The sequence below is a fragment of the Leopardus geoffroyi genome, chromosome A1, assembly GCF_018350155.1.
Source record: "Leopardus geoffroyi isolate Oge1 chromosome A1, O.geoffroyi_Oge1_pat1.0, whole genome shotgun sequence".
In the NCBI taxonomy this organism is placed as follows: domain Eukaryota; kingdom Metazoa; phylum Chordata; class Mammalia; order Carnivora; family Felidae; genus Leopardus; species Leopardus geoffroyi.
This window is the reverse complement of record NC_059326.1, coordinates 162,985,686-162,994,846: the sequence shown is the minus strand read 5'-3', so window position 1 is coordinate 162,994,846 and position 9,161 is coordinate 162,985,686.

Sequence of the window (9,161 nt, the reverse complement as noted above, 5' to 3'; positions counted from 1 at the left end):
TCTGATCTGTATTATTTTCTTTATTCTATTTGCTTTGGATTTAATTTGTTCTTCACTTTTTGATTTCTATTGATTGATTGATTGATTGATTGATAGCACGAGCAGGGGAGGGGCAGAGAGAGAGGATAAGAGATTCCCAAGCAGGCTCCACACTGCCAGCACAGTGCTCCATGCAGGGCTTGAACCAACAAACCAGGAGATCATGAGCTCAGCCAAAATCAAGAGTTGTATGCTTAATTGACTGAACCACCCAAGCGCCCCTTTCATTCTTTAATTTCTTAAGATAGAAATTAAAGCCACTGGTTTGAGAACTTTCTTCATTTCTAGGCATATTGTAAGTTTTCCCTTAAGTACTGCTTTTTAGTAGTATCCTACAAATTCTGATGTTTTGTTTTTATTTTCACACAGTTTATAATAATTTCTATTTTTCCTTTTGATTTTGTTTTTGATCCATGGGTTATTTAAGAGGTGTTGTTTTTTTTTTTTACATATTTGGAGATTGTCCAGATATCTTTGTTACTGATATCTAATTTATTCCCTTGTGATCAAAGAATATATTTTGTATAGCTTGAATTCTTTTAAAATTACTGAGATTTTTTCCATTGCTCGGGATCTGGTCTATCTTGGTAATTGTCCCAAGTGTCCCATGTGTACCTTGAAAGATGTGTAGTCTTTTGTTGGTGGTGAAAGTTTTGATAAGTGTCAGGTCCAATTTGTTGATAATGTTTTTGAGTCCACCATACGCTTTTGATTTTCTATCCTATCAATTATTACTATCCTATCAATTATATGTATCTCTGGTATAATTGTTGTTTTGCAAAAATATTTTTCTTTGCAGTTCTATTAGTTTTGTCAATTTTGACATTGTTTTTAGAGTGCATGATTTTTAGGATTCTTAAGTCCTCTCTGTGAATTTACCCCTTTATCATTAGGAAATAACCTTCTTGGGGCGTCTGGGTGGCTCAGTCAGTTGAGCGTTTGACTTCAGCTCAGGTCACGATCTTGCGGTCCGTGAGTTCGAGCCCCGCGTCAGGCTCTGGGCTGATGGCCCAGAGCCTGGAGCCTGCTTCCGATTCTGTGTCTCCCTCTCTCTCTGCCCCTCCCCCGTTCATGCTCTGTCTCTCTCTGTCTCAAAAATAAATAAATGTTAAAAAAAAATTAAAAAAAAAAAGGAAATAACCTTCTTTATCTCAGATAATATTCTTTGCTCTGAAGTCTACTTGGACTGTTATTAATGTAGTCATTCCAGATTTCTTTTGATTAGTGTCATTTTCAATGTATAGCCTATTAGCATTGATATTTGAAGTGTATTTTTTGTAGGCAGTATTTAATTGGTTCTTGCTTTTTATATCATATCTAACCATCTTTTCCTTTTAATTAGAATGTTTACCCTATTTCCATTTAATGTAATTATTAATATAGTTTAGTCTAAATTATCACCTCATTACATGTTTTCTTTTTGTCTTATCCATTTTTTTTTCCTTTTGTCCCTCTTGTCTGCCTTCTTTGGATTAATGGAATGTTTTTTGGGTTCCACTTTTTCCTTTCTTGGCTCTTGGTTGCTTTAGTACTTATAAGTCATTAGAGTATTATACCTTTGACATGATATCACTTCACATATAAGACGTGTATTTTTTCACATATAAAGTATTTACAATAATATACTTCCATTTCTCTTTACATGAACTTCACATTATTTTCATACATTTTACCTTAAGTGTAAACTTAAGTGTGACTTAAGAGTACCACAATACTTTTAAATTTTTGTTTAAGCAGTGAATTATCTTTTAAAGATATAGAAATAACTTAAAAATCATATATATTTCTCCATCAGACTTAACCTACATCCCCTCATTTTTGATGCTCTTTATTCCTTTGTATAAATCATTATTTCCACATGGTATCGTTTTCCTTCTGCTTAAGGGACTTCTTTTAATTTTTTTAATGTTTATTTTTGTTTTTTTTTGTTTTTTTGTTTTTTTTTCAATATATGAAGTTTATTGTCAAATTGGTTTCCATACAACACCCAGTGCTCATCCCAAAAGGTGCCCTCCTCAATACCCATCACCCACCCTCCCATCCCTCTCACCCCCCATCAACCCTCAGTTTGTTCTCAGTTTTCAAGAGTCTCTTATGATTTGGCTCTCTCCCACTCTAACCTCTTTTTTTTTTTTTTCCTTCCCCACCCCCATGGGTTTCTGTTAAGTTTCTCAGGATCCACAAAAGAGTGAAACCATACGGTATCTGTCTTTCTCTGTATGGCTTATTTCACTTAGCATAACACTCTCCAGTTCCATCAACGTTGCTACAAAGGGCCATATTTCATTCTTTCTCATTGCCACGTAGTACTCCATTGTGTATATAAACCACAATTTCTTTATCCATTCATCAGCTGATGGACATTTAGGCTCTTTCCATAATTTGGCTATTGTTGAGTGTGCTGCTATAAACATTGGGGTACAAGTGCCCCTATGCATCAGTACTCCTGTATCCCTTGGGTAAATTCCTAGCAGTGCTATTGCTGGGTCATAGGGTAGGTCTATTTTTAATTTTCTGAGAAACTTCCACACTGTTTTCCAGAGTGGCTGTACCAGTTTGCATTCCCACCAACAGTGCAAGAGGGTTCCCTTTCTCCACATCCTCTCCAGCATCGATAGTCTCCTGATTGGTTCATTTTGGCCACTCTGACTGGCGTGAGGTGATATCTGAGTGTGGTTTTGATTTGTATTTCCCTGATAAGGAGTGACGTTGAGCATCTTTTCATGTGCCTGTTGGCCATCCGGATGATTAATGTTTATTTTTGAAAGAGAGAGAGATAGAGTGTGAGCAGGGGAGAGGCAGAGAGAGAGGAAGACACAAAATCTGAAGCAGGCTCCAGGCTCTGAGCTCTCAGCACAGAGCCTGACATGGGGCTCAAACCCACGAACTATGAGATCATGACTTGAGCCGAACTCGGAAGCTTAACTGACTAAGCCACCCAGGCACCCCTGAAGGATTTCTTTTAACATTTGAGTAGGTGTTCTGGGTATTAAATTATTTCAGTTTTCTTTTCCTTTTTTTATTTTTAATGTCTAAAATCTTCTTTATTTTACTTTCTTTTCTAAATATTGGCACTGTCTCTGTAATACCTTCATATGATTCTTTCCCTGGACTAGGATGGTTTCTTCATATGAATGTGCTATCTGTACTCTGTTGAATACTTGGGGGAACCCTCTGCACATTAAATCTGTGCAGCTTTCTCCTCTCCAGTATTCTTCCCTATACATTCTAGCCACTTGGTGTCCTTGGACCTTTATTTTGTCTCCAACTCAGAGTCAGCTGGATTTTCTGTGGATTTCACATCCTGCCCCACCCTTCCCACACTTAAAAACTGTCAAGGCAGTAAACTGCTCACTTGGTTTGCTTCCCATCTCTTAGAGACCACTTTTTTAATTACCTGAAATCTGGTGTCTTGAAAACCTTTTTTTTTCTTTCATATGTTTTTTTTCTTTCTTTTTTTTTTTTTTTTCTTTTGAGTGTTTCAAGTAGAAGTTAAATCTGGCCTCTATTATTTCATCTCGTGTGAAAGTGGGAGTCTCTTCAACTGGCTGTACTTTTAATGCCCATTTTTTAAAAAGTTTGCCTTTGTTTCACCACAGCCTCAGAAGTTTTACTTCTTATAGCTTTTTGGTATTCTTTTATTTTCCTAGCCCATCAAATTTTCATCTCCTCTGATAAGCTGAAGTGTGGAGATCTTTTTTTTTTTTTTCTTTAATGTTTATTTTTGAGACAGAGACAGAATGCAAGTGGGGGAGGGGCACAGAGAGAGGGAGACACAGAATCTGAAGCAGGTTCCAGGCTTTGAGCTGTCAGCACAGAGCTCGATGCGGGGCTCAAACTTAGTGAGATCATGACCTGAGCTGAAGTAGGAGGCTCAACCAACTGAGCCACCCAGGCACCCCATGAAGTGTGGAGATCTTTCTATCTTCTCTTCAAACAAAGAAGATACTTTGATTTTGTGAATTTTCTCTTATGCACACTTAAGTAATCCTCGGTTTTCAAAGCTCCTTTGTAGGATATAAAATCTTCATTCTTGTCTTTTAGGAACATGCTCTGAGATTTTCACAAGTTGTAAAGTAGAAATGTAAGATTTTATAAAGATTTTTATTTATTTTATTTATGTCCAATGATTTGAACTCTGTTCATGAACTCTCTTATTTGTATTTACAATTAAATTATTTTACTAATTAATTACAGCCTGCTAGCTCAATCAACCTCACACTAGACTTCTACCAACTCTTAATACATTGTAAAAAGATTACTATTAAAGAATATGTAATAATTCCTCATATTGTGCTGGCTATCAATCTACCTTGTACTGGCCTATTTCCTGCTTCTGATTGTGTTGAACTGTTGGGTGTATTTGACATTAATCTTCCTAGAAGCAGGCTTCTGTAACAAATGACATCTTGATGTCCCTTATAGTTCTATAAACCTAAATTTTAATAACCTTCATCATCTACTTTCCTTTGTTAAGAAACAGTAGAGGTTAAATTGTGGAAATGACACGGCCATCAAGAGTGGCAGCATGGCTGTTTTTCCACTCAGTAAAGCTGGCATTTTGTCATGATGATGACATTGTGATTATATATATTCTATAAAATCATAACATTGAAGACTGTTTCTTGGCATCAAAATCAGATCTTGAGTAGAAAATAAATATGTTTTCGAATATTATCCTAATCATTCATTTACTGTAGGATAATTTCTTTTAGCTTAAAGCATTTCTTGATATATACAAATCCAACTATATTATCTCTGTGATATTTGTATCATAAATATTGTAGTAGGAGTTAACAGTATTTTGAGTAAATTATAATAATAATTGTTTATTAGTGAAAAGCTTAACTTGACATTGTAAATTTTACACTAGTAGTACATTTTCACTGCCTACTGGGTTAGCTTTCTCATGGGATTATAGTATTAACTGTTCACATTTTTAAAAAAATTATAATCATCTATGTTCATGGATATATGTCTTTCTTAATTATTTATTAGCATTACTAAAGAAAATATAACTGCAATTTCTTCTAAACATAAATATATTTTTCTGTGCAACTGTAATAAAATAGTATTAAAAATAATCTAGTTCAGCATTAAATTTTTCTTAGATATAATTTGTTATTTTTAATTATACATCTTGTAGAGCATTTAAAAAAGAAAAGATGAATGAAGAATACTAAGAAAATCACTTAGATTGTGTTTTGCTTTTATTTAATAAATATAAGATCCAGTGTTATTAATAAGTCTTTAATACTTGGATTTTTAATTACTTCAACAATATCTGCACTTGACCATCTTTGTATTCAGGCTTTCTCAAGACCCTGGTATTTTAATATTCTGTGAGCCACATAGTGTCATACTATTAAAGGATTTACATCTAGTCTGCGAGTGGAAGGGAACTAATAAATTATTAAAAGCACACATAAAAAATGATAAAATACTTAAAATAGGTATTAAGTATATTTCCATCCTATAGGTATATCTCCATGGAAGGCCAAAATATAATGATTAGATTTCTTTTAAGTATGGAATCAGAGCAAGGGGAGTTAGTGAGATAATCATGATAGCTTCTGTCATTAAGCCACTTCATCTTGGTTCATCTAATTCCTGAAGGAAAAACCTACTGCACATTCCAGAGAATGATCCATAGGCAGGGACACCTGCTCCTGTGTCCATTGTTGGAGTTTTACTATAAAATTTGGATACTGTTCTTTATCCTACTCTCTACCCTTTAAAAATACAGCAAATGAGATCCATTAAAAGAATAGCAATTTATTCATTACCTTCTGAAATTTAACGTGGTGTATTTTGACTATGCTCACTAGATTTACCCTAGATTGACAAAAGAATTAAAAAGTGGTAACTTTCCACAGAATTACAAGAGACAAAATTTATTAAAATTTTTTTTGCTTTGCTTTGTTTTGTTGTCTTTGTTGCAAACCTGAACCCCCTTCCTTCCATCATTGCAGCACAAAGAATGTAAGGGAACAGGAAATTGGTGTTGATAACACTTTCAGTAAGAGCAAGATGTATTTAAGATGAAGCAATAGCACTTTCGCTAATCTTTAAAAAAAGTTCTACTCTCCAGCACTTCAAGAGTGGAGATCTCTCCTTACACAGTATGGATTTAAGTGCACAATGAGTATGCTACTTTGATTTTGATGGTGTAATTTGAATTTGTTAATTCAAAGCTGCAAGAGTTAAGCCATGACCGTTTAATCATCTCATCAAAGCAAAATTTGCTGGTTGTTTAAATTATTTCATATTTCATAGATGAAATGGTGATCATATGTACATTTACACCTTTAGACATCATTTTAAGTCCATTTCTGTGAAAACTTTTTACATTAGAAGGGCCAGGGGGATTCCATATCAAGCCTGACTTGGATATCTACAAAATCTGAATATCTGCAGTTCAGAGCAGAATTAGTCTTCTAAGCCTTATCAACATCAGATTACATGACTGTTGATCTCTTAGAATTGCTAGCAAACATTCTGACAGTGATAGGCTGTTGAAATTCAAAGGGAGAAAATGCAAAGACCAGGGAGGATATCAGGCTGAGAACTTTGAGTTCAAGTCCTAAATAAGTGGCAGGCCATTTATTTGCTATATGGCTTTAGGAGAATTACTAATTTCCTGGAATATAGATACCTTAATATGTAAAATGTAGATAATAATAGCTACTGCTCTAGTAAACATTAATAATGGAATAATATTTACCACATATTTAAAAAATGATAGCTCTGGGAGGCCTGGGTGGCTCAATCGGTTGAATATCTGACTCTTGGTTTTAGCTCAGGTCATCATCCTAGGATCTTTGGATTGAGCCCTGAGTCAGACTCCTCACTGAACTTGGAGCCAGTGTAAGATTCTCTCTCTCTCTCTCTCTCTCTCTCTCTCTCTCTCTCTCTCTCCCTTTGCCCCTCTCCCTAGCTCACATGTGCATGCTGGTGTGCTCACTCTCCCTCTCTCTCAAATAAAATAACAACAAAAAAATATTTCCTACTTCTACTTATTCCCTATGTTCTCCGCCAGTCTAGACTGTCAGGGAACAAGCAACAGGATGTATGTCTGTTTCCAGTAAGATACATGTACTTTCAATCTCAATCCCTCATCTCAGTAAATAAAGTGTATATAATTGAAACAAAAATTTTCACAAATTAGTACCTATCATGTGTCTAGTTCATCTCATTAAGAAATAGTGTTTAGGTGGGGCGCCTGGGTGGCTCAGTTGGTTAAGCGTCCGACTTCGGCTCAGGTCATGATCTCATGGTCTGTGAGTTCGAGCCCCACGTCGGGCTCTGTGCTGACAGCTCAGAGCCTGGAGCCTGCTTCAGATTCTGTGTCTCCCTCTCTCTCTCTGGCCCTCCCCCATTCATGCTCTGTCTCTCTCTGTCTCAAAAATAAATAAACATTAAAAAAAATTAAAAAAAAAAAAAAAGAAATAGTGTTTAGGGGCGCCTGGGTGGCTCAGTCGGTTAAGCGGCAGACTTGGGCTCAGGTCATGATCTCATGGTTGTGAGTTGAAGCCCTTCGTCCGGCTCTGCGCTGACAGTTTGGAGCCCGGGGTTGCCTCAGATTCTGTGTCTTCCTCTCTCTCTGCCCCTCCCGGTCTTGTGCTCTGTCTCTGTTTCTCAAAAAATGAATAAGCATTAAAAAAAAAAGAAGAAGAACTAGTAGTATTTGAAAAACATTCCTCTAGACCATTTTAAATGAGCTTAGCGGGGCACCTGGGTGGCTCATGTCCTGCTCTTGATTTTTGCTCAGGTCATGATCCCAGGATTGTGGGTGTCAAGCTGCCACATCATGTTCCACGCTGAATGTGGAGCCTGCTTAAGATTCTCTCCTTCTCTCATAGGTGAAGGGAAGGCAACAATAAGATAAAAACAGAGACAGAGGCAAACCAGAAGGGACTCCTAAACACAGAGAACAAACTTAGGGTTGCTGAAGGGGTATTGTGTGGGGGGATGGGCATTAGAGGGTATTTGTTGGGATAAGCACTGGGTGTCACATGTAAATGATGAATCACTAAATTCTACTCCTGAAACCATGATCACACTGTATGTTAACTAACTTGAATTTAAATAAAATTAAAATAAATAAATAAATAAATAAAATTCTGTTTCTCTGTCTCTCTCTCAAAAACAAAAAAAAAGTTAAATAAGCTTAGTGACTATAGTTAGAAGAAATAAACACGTCTTTTTTTTTTTTTTTTTTTTTTGACAGAGAGAGAGAGCCTATAAGCAAAGGAGGGACAGAATCTTTTATTTTTTAAAAAAATTTTTTAACTTTTTTTTGAGAGAAAGAGACAGAGCCTGAGTGCGTGAGGGGCAGAGAGAGGGAGACACCAAACTGGAAACAGGCTCCAGGCTCTAAGCTGTGAGCACAGAGCCAGACTCGGGGCTGGAACTCACGAGTGGTGAGATTATGACCTGAGGTGAGGTCAGACGCTTAACCGACTGAGCCACCCAGGCACCCTGAGAGAAAGAGAATCTTTTTTTTTTTGTTTGTTTTTTTGTTTGTTTGTTTTTTAATATATGAAATTTATTGTCAAATTGGTTTCCATACAACACCCCATGCTCATCCCAAAAGGTGCCCTCCTCAATACCCATCCCCCACCCTCCCCTCCCTCCCACCCCCCATCAACCCTCAGTTTGTTCTCAGTTTTTAACAGTCTCTTATGCTTTGGCTCTCTCCCACTCTAACCTCTTTTTTTTTTTTTTCCTTCCCCTCCCCCATGGGTTTCTATTAAGTTTCTTAGGATCCACATAAGAGTGAAACTGTATGGTATCTGTCTTTCTCTGTATGGCTTATTTCACTTAGCATCACACTCTCCAGTTCCATCCACGTTCCTACAAAAGGCCATATTTCATTCTTTCTCATTGCCACGTAGTATTCCATTGTGTATATAAACCACAATTTCTTTATCCATCATCAGTTGATGGACATTTAGGCTCTTTCCATAATTTGGCTATTGTTGAGAGTGCTGCTATAAACATTGGGGTACAAGTGCCCCTATGCATCCGTACTCCTGTATCCCTTGGGTAAATTCCTAGCAGTGCTATTGCTGGGTCATAGGGTAGGTCTATTTTTAATTTTCTGAGGAACCTCCACACTG